Source organism: Dipodomys ordii, unplaced genomic scaffold (assembly GCF_000151885.1).
Source record: "Dipodomys ordii isolate 6190 unplaced genomic scaffold, Dord_2.0 Scaffold56, whole genome shotgun sequence".
NCBI lineage: Eukaryota > Metazoa > Chordata > Mammalia > Rodentia > Heteromyidae > Dipodomys > Dipodomys ordii.
In genome coordinates this window covers 11,403,826-11,422,450 of record NW_012267272.1, presented here as the reverse complement: position 1 = coordinate 11,422,450, position 18,625 = coordinate 11,403,826, and the positions used below count along the sequence as shown (strand labels likewise).

Genomic DNA, 18,625 nt, shown 5'->3' with positions numbered 1-18,625 from the left:
GGGAGGGAGGGGGGGAGGTGGGAGGGAGGGAAGGAGGGAAGGGAGGGAGGAAGGAAGGGAGAGAAAGGTAAAAAGAAAAGAGAGGAAACAGGAAAGGAAGGCATACACAAGAAAAGAAAAGAAGAAAAAAAAAGGGAAGTGAATCCAGTAGAATTTTCATTATGGCAACAATGTGCAAAAGGTTTACAGATTTCTGGATATCAGGAGAAACTGAAAAGGAGGACTTGCAACCACAGGAAACTGAGGCTCCAGAAACCAGATCGATGCCAAGACAGTTTAGCATGGAGCAGAGGCCCTGAGGCCTCTGAATTTCCTCGGAAGGAGCCCTGGAACGCACTGGCAAGGTGTGAGCGCGTTGGAAGCTTGCTCCGCACCAGCGATGCCCGCTCCCCTCCACATCACCGCCCTCGCCCGCCCGCCCACGGTGGCAGCAGGATGTGAGCCAGGGCGTGAGCCAGGCACGGGGGACCAAGGGGACCTCATCTCTCATTTCCCGATCCTCTGCGGGGCACTTTTTGGATTTGACGATTTTATCCTGCTTGAGATGGAAATCGTTGTTTCTCTGGCGATTTTATCCTGCTTGAGATGGAAATCGTTGTGTCTCTGGCAGGCACAATTTGGTGGCTTTGGAGACAGTGTTGGGTGTTATAGAAGGGATGAATTCTGAAATAGAACTTCTCTGTGGATGTATCAAAGAGATTATTGACAAACATGAAATTGCTTTACTTGCTCTTTTGCTTCTGTAAATGAAACTCTTTTCCTTGATTCTTGTATAAGTGCCAACCTCTTCTTCAGGTTCTTCGCTTTCACAGCTCATCAGGCCTGAAGACAGCCCTTTCTTTCCTTTGGAAGTGGGATCCTGGATATGCATGGTATAATAATACCTTTAGTAATATTCCTATTATAGATTCTTAGAATTTGTGTCATTGATTAATATTCAAGCTGAAGATGTTTTAGTAATTTGTTTATAAAAAATAAAAAAAAATTTCCAGTAGGAGTTGCTTACGAAGATGTATTTCAGTAGATTTCCTACGATGGCAAATTTTACTACAAGGAGGTGCCAGGGTTTAAAGGTAAAGATGAATTTACTTGAGAAACATAACTTACTGATTGACTTAGAGAGACACAGAGAGAGAAAGATAGAGATAGAATGTGTGTTTCTTAGTCACATAATTCCATGGAAGGACAAAGACAAGCCGCTCACTACTATAAATCATGTATCTTTCTGTATCACCAAATCATAGAAAGATTTGTACAAGTCTCTCACTGACACAATGGAAAGCAACACATACATAAATGAGGTGGTTAGAGGCAAAGAAAACTTAAAATTACACAGTGCTCAGCTGTGCATGAAAGGCTGATCAGATCATCTACTATGCAATGCTCCTATTTACACTTCAGGACAAAAATAAATCTATGTGGGACTCAGGCATGGGGAATCAGAATGTAATCTCAACACTTAGGAGGATGAAATAGGAGATCTGGGATTCAAGGCTAGCCTTCACTCTCTATAGACCCTTTACCAGGAGGTAATATGTGTATATGTATGTTTGCATGCATGTATGTGAATATGTGTGTATATATGTTCAAGGAGCATATTGATCTAGTTAAATCTAAAATAAAGGAGGAAATGGATCAATGGAAAGGAGCAAGATTCATCAAAGTACAATATATGCACCTATGGGAATATCACAAAGAAATCTTGCTGTTCAATTTGTGTACACTAAAAATATTTTAATGTCTATACATTTGTCAACATAATCACATGTTTTAGGAGAAGTATCACCTATAATATTGTTTCCCAGCCTTGTCTAAATGGTTGACAGCAAATATAACCATGAATACTACAAGGCAGGTAATGGTGTTTAAAATGCTAGCATCTTCAGCATACTTTTCTCACTTTTCTTAGGAACATTATTTGTTTTACTCAGTCAAAAGATGCCAACTTGAAGGAGTGACATCATGCAAGAAAGAATGTGCTCGTTTTCCAACTTCTGAAATGATCACCGCTCTGTACAACCCCTTAATAATAACAACAGTAAAATTATACTTAGACCAAAAAAACAACAATAATCTACTGCCTTAATTATAAGAAAAAAATTAACCTGATGTCATAACTCAAGTACTCAAGCTTCTGAAGTTAATGCATAGCAAGGGATTTCCTAATAAGGAATGAAATTAAAAGGACATACAAGTATATCATTTTATGCTATCACCCCTTACAGCAAACAAGATTGTCATTGAAAGGAAAATGTCAGCTGGCTGCCAGTGGCTCACACCTGTAATCCAAGCTATTCAGGAGGCTCAGATCTGAGGATCCAGGTTTGAAACCACCCCAAGCAGGAAAGCTCATGAGACTCTTATCTCCAATAAACTACTCAGAAAAAGCCAGAAGTGGCACTGTGGCTCAGGCACTAGCCCTGAGTGCAGAGAGGCTCAGGGACAGCACCCAGGCTTGGAGTTCAAGCTCTAGAACATGAAAAAAATAAATAAATGAAATGAAAATATCATCTTTTAGCCATGGCAGGCCTCTTTATCTCCTTTAATGACTATAACAAATTTACAGCGTACCCCCAAATTATGTATTGATGTGTTCACTTAATCTCTATTTAGAAGTTTTTCCTACAGATCAGAATATTTTCTAGGGGTATAAGTACGTAAGATGTATTTGTACATCCAGAACTAAAGTATGTTTATAACAATCTATATAATTGTGGAGCACTGATGTGCTTACCTTAAGTAATCATTCTTCAGTTTCTGCAGTGGGAGATTACCTTGAATATTCTCTCCTTCATAGATATCTCCAGGATGAGGGGGCTTTTAGAATAGGCAACAATTGAAAGCACCAAGTTCATATCAAACAAGAACAGAACAAGGATGGATCTATATAAGTGTTCCTTCCTACTCCCTCCAGAGAGTAGAGTGACAGCTAGCAGGGTAAATCTCACGTCTGTCAGATCTGGTTTGCAGGCAAACATATACATTCATGCATGCATACATACATATATAATTAGTTGTCCTAGCTACACTCCCAGCATGAGATTCCAAGTATAAAACAAGCTAAAAGGAATGGATTGATGGCTGAAGGGTAGGGCACTTGAACTGTAAAACTGCTGAGTTTTGTGTGGTTATTGTTTTTATTATTAAGGTCACATAGTCTGAATTACATTGCTTGTCTCTGACATGATTAGTGTTATTAAGGAGGACTAAGGCTGTAGCTTTTTGAGCACCTATGTCACTGAAGCAGTACCTTGGGTGTGTGTCTACCTTCTGCGCAGTGGAGATTTACCTCTGCTGAGTGTAGGTTGGGGACTGCCCAGGCCCCAGTCCTAGAATTTCTAGGCTGATACGTGAGCACAAGTGCTTCCTACTCCTGGCTTTTGAGCTCATTCCTCAGACTGAATCTATAAAGCTGAGGTCACAGTAATATCTCCCTCATAGCAGAGTTAATAGGACTTACCCAAATGAACTGTGGGAAGTATTCAGATAATCATTAGAAAACATTATGCACCAACGCAGGCTGGCTATGTTTTATTATAGAGTACAGCCGGAGTAAATTAAGTTTCCTCATCCAGCTACCTGAGACCAGTAAAGAAGCAAATAGTCTGTAATAAATTAGATAGTGAAACATTTTTTTTAGTGAAGGAAATTTGGGGTGTACGTGAGGAGTAAAGGGAGCTACATAATAAGGTTGTAAGCATCTAACCATCATAGTCAAGAGACCTCCTGCCTCTCCCTGGATCACAGCCAGCAAGGAACCTGCAGACACGAAGCAAGATCTGTTAAGCACTAAGGAACACCAAGGTGACAGAGCTTTAAAAAATCCGGGCTTTCCACGGCTTCTGAATTCCCTATGTAATCAGTAACAGCTTATCAAGCATGGGTTGGGAGAAAAACAATCATCAGGGCTCCAGATGGAAATGTTTAATGCATATGCAGTTTACGGGATGAATATAAATTGTGAACATGGTGGGTTTTGGTTAATCTGCTGAATAAAAAAAATTATTGAATTTGTTCTACTTTAATTAATGAGTCACTGAATATTTGATGCAACGACATGCTTAACTCTTTCCACAGAAAGTGAACAGCCAGTGATTTGGTAAATAAAGGTGGCTTTGTCTGTGTGTATGATTTGGTAGCAGAGGTGAATTCTTATGGAAATGGCAATCTATTTGCTCTGCACTGATTTTTAAAGAAATGGATCGGTTTATTTAATGATGTAGCAGGCATGGCAGAGGGGTACAGGTCTCACATAGAATGTTTAGCATTCCTTGAACAAAGGAATAAAGGCAAGGATGATCTCATAGACCAAAGAAACAACAGAAGCAAGCAACAAAAAGCCAAAGATGATAGATGAGGATTGAAAACTGAATATGTGGTACATGTCTGTATCTATTTCTCTACCTATAATCTGTGTGTCTTATGGCCATGTGTGTGTGTGTGTGTGTGTGTGTGTGTGTGTGTTGGTAATTGGCTTGAACTCACAGCACTGTCCCTTAGTATTTTTGCTAAAGGCTGGTACTCTACCACTTAAGCTATTTTTGGCCTTTTGGGGGCTAATTGGAGATAAGAGTCTCAAGGATTTGTCTGGAGTAGCTTTGATTGGCAATCTGCACTCAGATCTCAGCTTCCTGAGGAGGTAGGATTATAGGTGTCAGCCAAGAGCCCCTGGCTCTGGAGCCGTATTGTAGTTGGGGACATTTTCCACTTGGAGAACCCTTGAAGTGTGTTTCAGGACCTAATTCTCAGAACTTCTCTGTGATGTGGGAACTGTTATCATTGCCATTTGGTAGCTGAGAGGACTGGGGCTCAGCCAGGAAATCTCAGCACCAGATTTGGAAACTGGTCTGACTTCAGAGACATTTCACATTTCACCACTAACTGGTCCTGACTATCTAGATTAAATTTGCTTTGGTAAGCATTCATTGACAACGCTGGCAAAAATGTAGGGGAAAGTCAGAAAATATATTGCAGCTGGACGGTTTTTGGAAAACACGGGAATATTGCTTTCAGCCTAAGGAAAGGAAATGGTCCATCAAGACCACTGCTTTAATCAATTCTGTCTATGAGGTTAGGGGGAAATCGTAAGTCCATCTTCTACGTTCACTGAAAAATACATGCAAATAAAGTTTTCCTCTATTTTGTTCTTTGTTTATGGTTCTGAGGATTGAGCACAGGTCCGCCCACGTGACAGCCTGAGCATATTTTACCAGTGGGGTCCTTTGCCAGCCCCGCATTGGTTTTCTTCAAACGTCCAAGAGTTCAAATTAAAGCCAACAAAATTATCCAACCCATAGTACAAATGTGGTTTCCCTTTATATTCTAACAACAGAAAGAATAAGTTTGTTTTTAAGTTTATTTTTTTAAAAAAACAGACTGAATTCTGTGCTGTAGACACAACAGGACTAAGTTGGAACACTCATGAAAACATTCATTGAAGTGTAAGAAAATATTTTCTGTTTTCGCAGATCAGAATTAGTACTTGAAGAAGCTTAATGAAAAAAAAATATTTTCTAACTAATTCAATTAAAACATCCTTTGCCACAATATCCTCCAGGGGGAAAAGAAGCAGTCAGGTTTTCAGGAAGCTCAGGAAACAAACATGATTTTCTCTGCTGGCCAGAAGATGTGTTATGCAATCCATTTGTAGTGTCTGCCATTAGGAGCGAATGAGCTACGTGGAAATGGAAATTGCTACTTTGCCCTTGAAAATGCTGTTTTTCTTCTTTATCTCATTTTCCCAATTATAAATCTTCCATTCCTTTTCAGGAAAACAGCCAGAACTTCTACTAAAGAGGAAAACATAAGTAGCCTACATTTTAAATGTCAGTCATTGACCTCACCCCTAATATCAATATAGTTGATACTGACAGGAAGAAATAATGACAATCAATCATCCATGAATCTGGAAGTCATTCATGATTAAAAACTAATAAAAAGTAACCTATCCAACATTGCTTTAGAAGTTACAACTGATTTTACCCCGGAATTTATTCATTTCAAAATACCATATTAAAATTTTGGTCCCATGGTTTCCCTTATTTGCAATAACTAGTATATGTCTGAGTCAAGCAGAAAAGGTCACATAAGTTGATGTTAGAGAAATGAATCCTAAGATATGTATTCAAATGTTTTTTTTTCTTTCAGGTGATTGTTTCTAACACATTTATAAGATGATTTGTTTGTTGCTTTGTATGTCCTTCCCCCATGGTATAACCCCTGCTTTCACTGTATTTGATGCTGTTATAATTTGTGGAAGGGAAGGGAAAAACCAATTGTTTAAATAGGGATACAGGTGGATCCATTGCAACAATAAGATGTATAAGTCGTTATGTGGAAAAACGACTTTACAACTTTGGTGGGGGGGGGAGGATTAGGTGGGGAGGGGATGGGAAATGATGGGAAGGGGAAACAAAGGAGGAGGCTACAATGCTTGATAAGAAATGTACTCATTATCTTGCCCATGTAATTGTAACCCCTCTGTACAGTATTTTCACAATAAAAGAGATATAAATTTCCTGAGGTCAGCTTTTTGTTCTCCAGCATAACCCTCTGTATATTCAAATGCCACCTGGTCCTCTTCATAGTGCCTTGTGGCTATCAGAGTTTAAAAGAACACTGGACTGCTATTGTTGTAAATAATAAAAGCTTTTTTTGCCCGAAAAAAAATAAAATAAAATTTTATGGTTTTCCTATATACATCTACTATCACTAGTTGGGAATGCTTTAAGGGTATGATCTTCAGTAGTTCTCAGAAATATTAAAAGGAAGACTAAAATTAAGGTTCATGATAAATCATTTCTACGGTGTGGAGCTGGGGTGTGAATGATCACCGTGTCGTTTGAGGTACATTTTACCACCTACCAGGAGAATGTTCTCGGTTTTAGACAAACCAGAATTCAAAAGTGAAGAAAGCTGAAGCAATGTGGCAGTCAAGAGAACTTAGGGCTTATGTCTAATCACTGAATGTGAAAAGCATAATTTAGCTTGATGTGCAGTAGCTCATGCCTGTAATCCAAGATGAGGAATCACGGTTTGAGGCCAGCCAGAGAATACACCTGAGGTCTCTCCTCCAATAGCTGGGTTTGGAGCGCTGCCATCTGAGTTATAGGATAGGATGAAAGGAGGATCTTGGCCCCAGGGAGGCCTGGGTAGGAAAGACTACCAAAAAAAACTACCACTGAAAACACTCCACCTCAATGGAAACATCTGGGTTTGGAAATACACTCTGTCATCTCAGCTACAGTAGGAAGTGAAAACTAGGCAGGTCACAGTCCGGATTACATGCCTGCCTTGAAAATAATCCGTGCAGGGGCTGGGAAGGTGGCTCAGTGGCAGAGCGCTTGTCTAGCATGCATGAAGCCCTGAGTTCGATTCCTCAGCACCACATACACAGAAAAAGCTGGTAGTGGCACTGTGGCTCTCAAGTGCTAGAGTGCTATTCTTGAGCAAAGGAAGCTCAAGGACAGTGCCCAGGCCCTGAGTTCAAGTCCCGGGACTGGCAAAAATAAAAGAAAGAAAAGAAAAGAATTGAAATCATGCTAAAAGGCTGGTGAGAAGAGAGTCTTGAGCTCCAATCCCAGTACCACAAATATTAATTTATTTAGTTAATTTGCCAATCCTGGGGCTTGAACTTAGGGCCTGAGTACTCTCCCTGAGTTTCTTTGGTTCAAGGTTAGCATTCTATCACTTGAGCCACAGTGCCACTTCCAGCTTTTTCTGTTTATATGGTACTGAGGAATCAAACCCAGGGCTTCATGCAAGCACTCCGCCACTAAGCCATACTCCCAGACCATAAATATTTATATGTGTGTATATAATATATATACATATGTGTATATATTAGTACTCTTACCCATTAATTTTGGCTAACACATAATCAAGTAATGTTTAACCACATTAATATATTTATTAATCTATATACATGGAATATTTTCATAACAAATAAGACATATGGATGGATTTTTATTGCCATATATTACTTTTCCTGCTCTGTAAAAGGCAGAAGTTTCAAAAGGGTGAAAGATTATTATAAATCTTGTCTATATGCAACAATCTGAGAATCATACTTCTGTGACAGCATATGCAACATCCTCCAGCTGGACAGGCATCTGCATCATTTTTATGTGTATGTTGGTACAAGGGCTTGATCTCAGGGCTCACACACTCACTTGCCCTTTGATACAAGGCTAGCCTTCAACCACTGGGCTATACTCTCACATCTGACCTTTCATGTTGGATAATTGGAAATAAGAGTCTCTGATTTGTTTGCTGGGGCTGACTTTGACCTGAGGTCTTCAGATTTCAGTTTCCTGAGTAGCTAAGATTTTAGGTATGAGCTACAGGCACCTGGCCATCCATCCATATTTTTCCTTTAATTTAATACATATCCACAATGTGTGTCCATAAACAACTGGGTTGTAAATATAGTGTGTTCAGACATTAGGATAAGAAATGCTTCTTAATAAGCAGAATATCTTCTTTTTTTTTTTTTTTTTGGTTGGTTGTGAGGCTTGAACTCTGGGCCTGGGCACTGTCCCTCAACTCTTCAGTATAAGGCTAGTGCTTTACCACTTGAGCCACAGCACCACTTCTGGATTTTTCTGCATATGTGGTGCTGCAGATGCCCTTAGACCTTTAAGTGATAATTATGAAGAAATGCTACCTGGGTATGCAGGTATTTTGATTTTTTTAATGTCAGCTGATCCACCATATACATAACAAAGTTGAAGTGGGGAAACATCTAGTGGGCATGTGGATTACTAGGTAAAGATGGATTGAAGCTATGCCATAAGCAGGCAGGAAAAGAAAATGAACAACTAATTTCTTTCTTTCTTTTTTTCTTTTTTTTTTGCCAATCATGGGGCCTGAACTCTGGGCCTGGGCACTGACCCTCAGCTCTTCAGCTCAAGGCTAGCACTCTACCACTTGAGCCACAGGGCCACTTCCGGCTTTTTTCCATTTATGTGGTGCTGAGAAATCGAACTCAGGGCCTCATGCATGTAAGGCAAGTGCTCTACCACTGAGCCACCCTCCCAGCCTGAACAGCTAATTTCTATAGCCAAATGACCTGTATTGCCTGTGAAAAGGGACAAAGGAAATGCTGTGACTGGTCAGTTTAAACCAACAGTATAAAAAAGCAAGTAGATCATCCAGGCCAACTATAGACAGCAGAGTAGGTGAAGATCACCAGAGATAATCAGAGAAGGGTGGCAGAAGAATTTTCAGGGAAACATGCTGGTTTGGACCTAAATTCGGGCTCTGCACTTAAGAGTGAAATTCTACAGAACAGAATAGCTCTTCTGGTGTCATGTATTACATACATCTTGCAGGGGAGGGGAGTCGAGGGGTAGAAAGTGGGAGAAGAAAGGGGGTAACACCACTCAAAAAGAAACATAATCATTACCTTACTCATGTCACTGTAACCCCTCTGCCCATCACCTTTTCAATAAAATTTGATTTTTTAAAAAAATAATAAAAGAGTAATTTAATCCACCTTCTTGATTCTAAAAGCAAACGGCAGCTACATGAACAAATGAAGAGCCTAGTGCTTACTTGTGCTAAAGAAGAACACTATTTGACAAGGAAACATCCTTCCTACTTTCTTGATCTTTCTCCTCAACGTTCACACTCCCTGTAATTCATCCCACTCATTATTTCAAAGAATAATTCATGGAAAGGGCTCCATTCATACCAGTTTTACTTGTGTGGAGGAACATTTTGACCCTGGTTGTTCATGATCTCTTAGTGGTACCCACCACTGTGTCTGCTACTCACAGCTGTCTGTCTTCTTCCCACCTCTCAGCCTCCTGCCTCTTAGGAAGCTCAGTACTCACTACACTTTGCTCTCTCTCACACTCTCTCTCTCTCCCCCTCCTTCCCTTCCTCCCTCCCCCCTCCTCTCTCTCTCTCCCCCTCCCTTCTTCTCTCTCTCTCTCTCTCTCACCCTCCCTTCCTTCCTCCCTCCCCCCTCCTCTCTCCCTCTCTCTCTAATCTTGGATGTTGAACTCTTCTTCTCCTGTATTTGCACCTCACCTGATGCCATCCTCACTGACTTCCATTACCTACACTGTACAGAGCTGCATCACAACCGTGTCACTTGTCCGATCCACACTGATTTCTGGACTCGGTTATTCCGTTATAGGCTAGACACTTTGAGGGGTGTGATAAAGGAACTTTAAGTTCAACATTCACCATCCAGATTTGTGATCCTTCCTTTATACCTGATTGTCTATCATCCATCCCTATGAGTCTAGCTTCTATTATCCAAGTGCTAGACAGGTACTGGGGAGTCATTTCCAGGACTTGCTTCCTACCCTAGCCCGTATTCAATCCCTTGCCGAGCCTTGGAGATTTATTTTCTATTATTTCTTACATCTTTCCACTTATCCTCACTCTGCTCCCACATCCCAGTCCAGGATGCCAATTGATCCTGGACCATAGTCACATAGTCCAGAATGGTGAAGGCTTGTGCTGAGCCTCCTGATCTATCTCTTCACTGTAGCCACAGATCACAGGATCCTAGGGCTCAAAAGCTTCGGGCTTATGATGCTTCATTGACCCCTCTTTGGGCCTATAATGAACTCAAAGCCAGAAAACTAGTCATACAGCTGATAAACGCTTGTCTTCACCGCATGTCCCCAATACCCCAGACCCATTTCAATCACCTTCCCTCAGTGATGCCTCTGTACCATCTTGCCCTCATATCCTTGGGGTCTTGTAGATTCCCTTCCATCTCCTTTGGGGTGAACCTTTCCCACAGGTGCCCATAACCCCCAAAGTTCAACATCCCCATGCCCCCCTCCCCAGGAGAAGTTCTCCTTTAGCTTCTTGCAAAAGTTGTCTTCCATCTTCAGAGCAAGCACAGCTGCACAGCTACTGCAGGAATCTTCATGGTAGCCTTCCAATGATCCCAGAGCCTAGTAGTTCTCCTCATTGTGAGACCATGGGCCTGTCCCATATTGCACAGGGAATGGTTCTCAATCATCAGCGAATGATTCTCATTTTTTTAAATTTATTTTTATTGTAAAGGTGATGTTCAGAGGAGTTACAGTTACATAAATCTGGTAATGAAGAGATTTCTTTTTGAACTGTGTCACCTCTTCCTTCATTTTCACCTAAATTTTCCCTTCCAAATCCCTCCCCACAAGTAACAAAGTGTCTAGTGAGGAGCACTGCTGAATTTCTTCACCCTTTGTCCCACAATGTTTCTGTGCTTCCCCCTCCCATCCCCTAAGCAGATAAACTTACATACAAGACAAAAAGTACAGAAATAAAATAACAACAACAAAACAGGAAGAACAAAAACTGAACAAGGAAAACACATAACAAAAAGTAAAATAAAAACCTCTTGCTTCCATTCCTTGGAGTTCATTTTGATAAACATCATTTTCTATGATCATAAGCACATAGCTATTGAGCCTTTGCCATCCTCTCCTAAGAATATCCTTACTGTGTGAACGTCTAGAATCCTGTATAATTTATCATGTCCAAGAAGAATTTTTTGCCTTTAACATCCAGTATGTTTACCTGTAGATGTATAGGCACATCCTAATTACTACAAATGAGGTTTCATGGTTTCTCTCAATCATTTTTATTGAGTAGAGAATATTATGACCAAACAAAAGTTGTTAGTACAGATAGCCAGAATTCCCAAGAATGACCGGGAACAAAATATCATAGTCTTTGTCTACTAATGTAACTCGCAGTATTTTTCAGTCGTCCATTAACTGGCTATTTCATTCATTCCCTGTGATTTCCTCTGTCCCAACTACCCTTGTCTTCGTTGAACATGTATCATTCTTATTCATTTCACAGATCTCCCTTGAAATGTCACTTTCTGTATATAGCCAGGGAATATTTGTTAAATGAATGATGACCCTATTAAGCATTTATTGATTGCTATAATTAGGTGCCAGGCAGCCTACTAGGGCCCGGGGTTACAAAAATTGATACGCAATTTTCTCTGCCATGAGGAACTCATTTCATATTTGGAGATTGCAGTCATGTCGAGAGATAATTAAAGCACAATATAAATGGCACCGCAGAGGGATGCACCTCCTGCTTGTTGGACGATGCACAAGAGAGTCCTGCTGCGGGAATGACAGAGTGTGGTTGGAGGAATGTATGCAGCCTGTCCATGGGGACAATCTGTTCTCTACCTGTTCACTGCACAATGTGGACTATGTCACCTCATTACTTACAAGAAAAAAGAAAACCTCACTATTTTCAAACATTGCTGGAGACTTTTTTCTTATGGAGAAACTCTAACTAAACACTTGGAAGGGATATTTGCAGAAGATAAGGCCCAGAGCTACAATTACAAGGCCCAGTAGGACGGCTGTACATACAACCATGGAAAGGATATGGTTATGAGGGAATGGCTGGAGTAAGCTCAACACAGCCCCCCCCAAAAAAAGATGAAGACATGGAGGGAGAAGGAATGAGGCCCTGGGACAATCTCTGAGGTTGACCCATGCACTCCAAGCCTGGGAATGAGAGAAAAAAATACAGAGGGACACAACAAGCACATGCACATGTGCATGCACACGCACAGGTGCACACACACACAGAAACATATGTGGGCATGCAATGCATAAAAACACATACACACATACAGATTTACATGTGCATGCTACACACAAACACACATGAACATACAGACAAACGCACATCCACCCACACAAGCACACATTCACACACGGGTGGTGATCGATTTCCTTTGCTGTTCTGCTTCTGAAAAGAGGTATTTGTGATTTTGTTTTAAATCAATGTGTTCTAATACCTATGCATCCAGAATATGTAATCTTTTCCCATTTTTACCTTACATGCTTTAGCTCTAAGCAACGGTATGTTCAAGAGATACCTGTGTAACGTTGTCAGACATGTGATGTGGGTGCTGAGAAGGGGTACACGAATTAGGCCCAAGTCTTCATCTCAGCTGTTGCCTCCTTTCCCCCTCCCTCCCCCTCCTTTTCCCCCACCCCCCACATATAAGACTCTGCAATGGAATGGCAAAACAGAAAGTTTTGTGAATAACCCAGAGTCCTCATTCAGGCTATTTTCATAAACGGTTTTGTTGAATTCTGACTCCTCTTTACCACTACTTAAAGATAATAAAAACGTAATTTTAACAATCAGGGACTAAGTATTCCTACTGGGCAAATTCTGTTGCCTCAGTAACAAGCAGAAAGCCTAGAGGCTTGGCTCAAGTGGGAGTTCCTACTGAGCAAGCAAGCCAAGTATACATGGGGCTCTGAACTCACACCTTAGTGCCAGAAGGAGGAGGAGGAAGAGAAAGAGGAGGAGGAGGAGGAGGAGGAGCAGAAGGAGGAGCAGGAGCAGGAGGAGAAAGAGGAGGAGGAGGAGGAAAAGGAAGAGGAGGAGGAGCTGGAGGAGGAGGAGCAGGAGGAAAAGAATAAAAGAAAAAGGGAAATGGGCTATCATATAGGTTTTGGGTTTAGGAAGAATTGTTAGGTCATTTTCCTCTCTAACAGCATGTGCTTTTTTTTTTTTTCTGCTTCAGCATGCTTGCTTACTAACATTTTTATTTGATTATACCAGGTAAATTGTTAGTTCCCTTCAAAAGGTGACAATTTCTGTGTGGGAAAGAATATGTCATATTCTGAATTTCTCTCTCTGTGGCTATGAAAAACACATTGTCTTCAAGGCAAAAAGTCAAGCACATGAAATTGCAATATGTGAATCGCATAGTACTAAACTGGTCTACTTTGTTTCAGGTTAAAGGGAAATTTTCAGGTAAATTGTTTGCCGGGTTTGCATTAATAAAACAAATGCTGAAACGGCAGACCTATCAGAGGTTGTATTTATAGTGAGGCTGGATCTTATAAAGCTTCAATAAAATTCCCTCAGGGACAAGGAGATTATTCTCCTAGAGCTGGACTGTCTAATATTACAGACAAATGTGGCTATTTAAACTTATATTTCAACTAGTTAAAATTAAATAAGAGAGGGTCTTATCTGATACTGCCCCCTTGTAATTCCTGAGCCAAGATGGTTGAATGTTCATGGTCAGCCTGAACTAAAGACTACAGAGTGAACCTTGTCTCAATAAATAAATAAATAAATACATAAATAAATATAAAGGCCCATAGTTCTCAGTCTTGGAGAATTGTCTAACAGGCACAATTTTCTAGGCTTGTTCCTGAGCACTGTGGAAAACAACAGAAAAAAAATAAAAGTTATTTAGTTTCTGAGTCCTACTAACTACATTTTACCCTGTGCAGTTGCTATCTATGTTCAGTGGTTGTGAGTAAACAAGCAACATGAAGCTAAGCAGTCATGTTTGGGGATGCTGAATGTATACGGGTCAACATGGGTCAACACTTTAAACCTTTGTTCACCCTTCATGCTGTATGCAACGTTAGCTCCTTTTGTGCCATCTCTTGCTTCCTCTTCCCTACTAAGTATGTTCTTCTCCTCCTGCACCACAAAGTCTGACAAATGGCTCTCCATGGAGTAGAAGTGATTAAGAAAAAAGCAAGAGAAAAAAATAGGTGGAGAGTGTGTAGGAGAGCATCTGAGATGGTCGGCCCGCCTGTAGGCTGGCTAGTGACCTGCAGATTCCCTCCCCTCCTCCAAGAGCAGGCCTCTGATTAGAATGACCAATCCACGCGTCTGATCAAGGTGATATGATATGAGGAAGTGGCGGGGGTGGGGGGCCATAGTGTCAATCAAGGCCTTGTATCAGGATGGGACCCCCTCGGGAGGCTTACTCATTGTTAAGAGACACTAGAAAAGTCTAGAATCTAGAGGCTAGTCTGCCAGGAAGGATGGATAAGACAGACATCTTAGGCAGAAGCCCAGTCCACGGGCAATTTTGTTTTCCTTCATCAAAAACATAAATGATCTCTTTTCTCTAAAACTTTCCTTCTTAGAATACAAAGTCTTGGTTCTTAGTTTAGAATACTTAACAGTCAGGCACACACGTGGTGGGAAGCCATTTTTCAGTAAATGATGGGCAATGGCTCTGGCTGGATCATTTGATCATTTGAGTACAATTATTCTGGTTTTCTTTTGTTGGTTTTTGTTCCACAACTTTAGTTGCAAACTTGAGGCTTTTCTCATACATTTTATTTACTAATGTATATGTTGCTGTTTTTCTTTTCTTTTCTTTTCTTTTTGCTTTGTTTGTCGGTCTCCATGTCTTTGGGAATGTAAAGGGGGACACAGAAATAGAGATACAAAGGGTGAACAAATGCAGCAGTGGTACTCACTGGGGACTCTATTGAAAATGATCTATACCACTGTGGGGAGGGGCTGTCAGGAAGGGAAAACTGGGAGAGAGCAAGGGACGGGGTGAGATTGTCCAAAAATAAATATACTCTTTGCCTGACTTATGTAACTGATTTATGTAACCTTCTGTTTTAATAAAGGTTTTTTAAAAATCTTCTCTTGAGGCTTTATAATAGGCGAGAGCCATGAAGATGCCTATTTCACTTAAAGATAACCTACTTCACTTAAAGCCAATTTATGAAGGATGTGAATCTCATCTACAAAGCTTAGATTATTGTTTGGTTGACTAATTGGTTATCATAATTCTGCCCAGAGGACACATAAAACAGACCCTCCCTGCTCAGGTCCCTTCTCAGTTGATTTTTGTATCTTAAAAAGGCAATCATCAGCTGGGTGCTGGTGGCTCACGCCTGTAATTCTAGCTACTCAGGAAGCTGAGATCTGAGGATCCCAGTTCAAAGCCAGCCCGGGCAAGAAACTCCATGAGAATTTTATCTCCAATAAACCACCAGAAAACTGCAAGTGGCGCTGTGGTTCAAGTGGTAGAGTACTCGCCTTGAGCTGAAGAGCTGAGGGTCAGAGCTCAGGCCCAGAGTTCAAGCCCACGACTGACAAAAAATAAGAATAAAAAAGGCAACCATCCCTCCACAGGATTCAAGCAGGAGAACCTTTTAAGGCCAGAGATGGCTACTTGAAGCAATAGGGACCATAGGGACCTTATCCTGTGTGAAGAAAAAAAAAACAGCCACCAGGAGTTCTACAGGTAAAGGATGAGTTCTGCCAACACGCTTCACAGCAGATGACTCGCAGCCTGAGCAAAACTTCCCTTGCAGAGTGAGAAACCCTGAGCAGAAGGCGCCACTCAGTTATGCCCAGACACCGACCCACAGAAACAATACAATAACAAATGCAAAATTCAAACGGTAAATCGGTGGTAATTTCTGAGGAAGCACAGGAAAGTAATACAGACTGGAACAAGGAAAGAACCACCGGTGTAAAGTATAGGCTGAGCCGAGCGTGGCCATGTACTTAAAAGACTTCATAAAATATTCATGCTGCTGTTCTCTTTGCCCATTGGGAAAATAAAACATTTTTGTTTTTAATCTTTGAGGGTGAAGAAGCAAAGTTCAAAACACATGAAGTCATTTTTCCCACAGTGAATTAGGACCTAGTAGATCCTCAGGAGAATTTCGGAGCAAGTTCAGATCCTGTCCTCTTAGGAATATATGAATTATATAGGGTAGAGGGGCTTTATGTGAAACCATATGAATTATGATAGTAGTATATCATTTTGGCCTCTGGTTGGGCTGGTCTGCCATGGACTGAAAATCAATATATTGCAATTGCATGCTTGCTGTGATGGTATTTGGAAGAGGGGCTTTGGGAGGTCATTAGGTCACAGGTCATGAGGTTGGGAGCCTGCATGAATAAGATTTGTGCCTTTATGAAGAAGCCAGGAAGGAGCTGGCTCTTTTTTCTCCACACGAGCACCTAAGAAAATGGCAGTCTTCAACCTGGAGGAACGTCCTGACTACAACCAATCATGCTGATGCTGGCCTCCACAATTTCTGCCCTATAAAAGCCACCCATTGTATGGTATTTTTGTTATATCCATCTAGACGGCCAAAGACAGTCTAATTGTGGTCTCCTAAATTCAAACAAAGCAAAAGAAAAAAAAGCAAATATACAACAGAGTTAATATTAAAAAGGCTGAAGTTATTTAATTACATCAAATTTCCACCATAATTGTTTCCCTCATATGCTGTGACTTTGCTCAAATTCAATTCTTCAGTAAGAAGAACTAGTTATATAGCCATGGTAAATGTAACTATGGAGTAGATTGTGATTGCAACCGATCAAGGCTAGAATTTTAGAACAGTCATAATCTTCAGTAGAGTTAAAACATCCAAAACCTGGTAAGTATAATTTTACTATATATGTAGTAAAATAATAAATATAGTACTAAACATATATTAAATATACACATCATATGATATGGATACATAGTATATACATATTAAAGTATGCCTGTGTATATTTGTAAATATACACATATACAGACATACAGCTACAAGGCACAAACAAATGGACACACCTGACAAAACTGTCAACACATTATACTGCTGAGTTTTTAGATAAGCTCACTTGCGTGTGAACTTCAGCAGGCTGTGAGCAGTGAGAGCCAGTGATGTATGGTGCTCACGTATTGTTCTCGTCCTGTTTTTGGCAAGTAGAAGTGGGATTTTGAGTCCTCCAGTAACTTGGCTATTCTAGCAGATCTGAGTGAAATAAACTCAAACACCGGTGAGAATCTACTAGAAGTTATAGCCTCCTGACATCATTGTTTCCGTTTAAAGAACTGCTATGGATCATTGACAGGTATTTTTCTCTCTCCTACCTTAGCAACGGGTCAGTGTGACCTTTGCTGCCACTAGTATTTGTATGCCGCTGCAGGTGTGAAAGGTTTGTTCTTAGACTTCAGCGTTAACTTGTAATATGCTTCCCTATAAACCCACCTGTCCCCCTGAGTCCTACTCTAGGGCTTGGAAAAGACGTAGATATAAAAACCGTGAATCAAGATTATAAGAAAAATCATTTCTATTTTTTTGATGGACTCTCGGCTCTAATATCTGCTAAATTCTCAGTGGAATTAGAAATCTTATTTCTGATCACCAGCACTTTTAAAAAGCTTCAACTTAAATATGAAGATCTGCGCTGTGCAATTTACATTTTTGCATACTGAAAAGGTCAGAAATTCTTTGTAGGAGACAGTTCATGTCTTCCAGGAATTGTGCTTTTTACTTGAATAACACATTGACAAAGCACAGTTAATTCCTCATAAAATTTTGATATATGGTATGCAAAAAAAGGAAACAAACAACAACAACTAGTAAGATCAGACAGGTGCTAGTGACTCACAGCTGTAGTAATCCTAGCTACTCAGAAGGCTGAGATCTGAGGATCACAGTTGAAAGCCAAGGCAGGAAAGTCTATGACATTCTTATCACCAATTAACTACCTAAAAGATGGAACCGAGCCTTGGCTCAACTGGTAGAGCACTGACATTAAACAAAAAAAAAATCTCAGGGACTGTGTCCAGGCCCTGAGTTCAAGCTTCAGAACCAACATCAAAAACAAAAACAAAACAAGACAAAAAAGCAACAAAATAAAAAAAGGAAGAAAAGATATATAAGACTGGAATTGAATTTCAGATATGTTCAAGTTCCCATAATATATTTTTTATTTGGGAAAATTAAATTCTTTCATTGATGCATTTTTGGGGTCCGGTTGTGGGGCCTAAACTCTGGGCCTGGACACTGTCCCTCAGCTCTTCAGCTCAGGGCTAGTGCTCTACCACTTGAGCCACAGC

At 40.5% G+C, this 18,625-nt stretch overlaps 1 protein-coding gene across 1 annotated transcript in view; it reads right to left on the bottom strand.

Moving 5' to 3' along the window:
- Window positions 1–18,625, bottom strand: part of Cntnap2 (contactin associated protein-like 2) — a 1,232,273-nt gene that overhangs the window by 983,789 nt on the left and 229,859 nt on the right. The gene's annotated exons all lie outside the window — the stretch shown is intronic.